A 2,758-nucleotide genomic window follows, 5' to 3' on the forward strand; every position below is an offset into this window, starting at 1 on the left:
TTGTGGCATAGTAAATGATCCAAAGCACTTAAGCAAACTGAGTCCTCAACTTGTTCCCTTTGCTGAAAGGTTTGCAAGGCACCAGCAGGCCTCAAGAGATACATTCATGTCCAAAGAACATGATTACTACTTTATTTTATTGAGCCCTCATTTGTTGTTCACGATAAGAGAATCCATCATATATATACATATACACACGCCATATTTCATTCTATATTAGCTACCTCTGATGAGCATGGGGTGATATAATCAGATTGTTACTTAACACTCCATTGTACCCCTAGCGCGAAACTAATTAGTAGGATAATACTGTACACTTCAGAGAACACACACACGTGTAAATGTATTGTGTACTTTGCCAGTACATGCCGTAGCTTTGTGGACAGAAAATGAGGGATCAACCTGACTTGTTTCACTCCTTTGTTGGGATCTCATTGAGGACACAGGATATCATAATTGATTGATTCAGTGAGATACTGTATGGTCCCCAGCTGTAGCATTTCAAATTGCCTCTAATCACTGTCAGTTTCATCTATGGGGAACTTGGACCATAAGTTTGTCTAAGAAGGAATTTGACCCTTGCTTGTATGGGGACACTCCCTATCACTGTGCATATATAAGCATATTTTGTTTTTTTCCATGTATATAGAGCTTCTGAATGTGTTATACCTTATACATACATGTATGCATAATGCCTGTCCACACATTAGATGAGCATGACAATCGCTGATAGCCAGTGACGGCAATGCCCATGCAAGGGTATTGTGTCCTCTGTGGCTTGCACACATACTACAACTCTCTAACACAGTGTTTCTTAACCTTTTTACCCTTGCATAAGCCTTAAAATAAATTACATGTCTCAAGGAACCCCTGCACAAAAAAATTATATCCCATATCTTTCTCATATTTTTTTCATCATAGTTCATGTGGTAAATTACCTATCTATCTATCTATCTATCTATCTATCTATCTCTACTGACGGACGTGCTGTCACATCGGCTGCAGAGGTAAACCTTTATTTGACCTTTTTATTGCCCACATTTGTTTTAAATTTTTTAATATAATCTGTGCGAAGCACCCAAGCTTCATTTGTGTATTTTTCGAAGGGAGGAATTGGCCCCTAGGGGCAGTTCTAGCCCCGTCAAAATATATAATTTTTTCTCGGCATTTGAAAAATGTCGAGAAACATTGTACTGTAACGCTGGTCGAGTTCGTTCATCAACCAACATTTCCCTAGCCTTGGAACGCTAGATAAGAAAAAGAACGAAAACTGCACACGCACACAAAAAGAAATTTCTAAGAACGTCATGAAAACAGCAACCACACATGTTGACAGCCCTCTCATCACCACCACCACCACCAATATGAAAGCTATGTCTGCTACGATCACCACTGGCAACAGCAGCAGCAGCAACAACAACAACAACAGTGCATCAAGACCAACCACGACCAAAGTCTCTGCTACTACAGCAGTCTCCACAGCTACCGACACCACCACCACCAGCGACGACAACAACAAAAAAACAAACTTTGCTGATGCACTCAGACAAAAAAAAAAGCAATTTTGCACTTCACAACAAAAGAAATACAAGAAACAAAAAAAAAAACTATTAAGCCAACAAGGACCAAAACTGAAATTAAAAATACCTGAAAAAAATCATTCATGATGTACAAAAAAACCCCATCATATACAAAATTTTGAACACAAAAACACGAAAACCAGAGCAACCAGCAACAGAAATTATTGAAAAATGTTTGTATCCCATATTGGCCCACAAGACCTACATAAACTGGGGGAACAGTTTCGCCACCATACAAATTCGTTTTAACAGCGAAGAGAAAGCGAAAGCGTTGTCCACGCTGACTCTTCATTCCGAAAATATAATATTGGTCCCCACATACCTTGGACAAAGGGTAACCAGAGTATCGATAAAAAATGTCCCCCCAGAAATGGAACCACAATGGCTGTTATCAGCTGTTTGTTATCACATGGAGGGAAATATAAACATTCTGGAGACTACTGCATTAAATCACGAAAACTGGAATGGAAAAAAATTCGATGCCCTGTTACAAATTACACATGAAGAAATGCAAGAAATTCCAACTCAAATTGAGCTGCCAGACGGCCACACCCTCTACGTTGTGGTAAAAGGTAGAAGGCTTCGATGCTACCTGTGTGGCATCGAAGGGCACCTCAAAAAAGATTGCCCAACAGTAACAGATAACAAAAAACAACAAGAAGGAAAAATAGCCAAAAAAGGACCCCTACTACCCACACCACCACCAACACAAGGAACGAGCAAAAGGAGCAAGACAGAAGAATCCCACAAACCAAACCCGCCTACACTAACAAATGTAACCGAAAAAACACAACCAACAACTACAAGAACTAAGGAAACAGTAAAAGCAAAAGACAATACAAAAACTAATTCCCCTTCCCCCACATCACATACACCACAAGCAGATAATCAACAACACACCCACTTCAACAAACAAACACACAAGCACACGACATGCCCTTACCCCCTTCCGATTCCTCAGAAGACTCGTCCGAGGACGAAAGTAGCAGTAGCGAGTGGCAAATAGCCAGAAAAGGAAGGAGGAAAAGAAGTAAAAAAAGAACCAAACCAAATGCAAACACCAACAAAACAGGGAGATATACATCTCCCGAAAACATCGTCTCCAAACATACCACAAACAACATCAACACCACAAGAACACATACAGAAAACATGCTCACAGCAATAGACACTACAAA

The sequence above is a fragment of the Octopus bimaculoides genome, chromosome 3, assembly GCF_001194135.2.
Source record: "Octopus bimaculoides isolate UCB-OBI-ISO-001 chromosome 3, ASM119413v2, whole genome shotgun sequence".
Taxonomy (NCBI): Eukaryota; Metazoa; Mollusca; class Cephalopoda; order Octopoda; family Octopodidae; genus Octopus; species Octopus bimaculoides.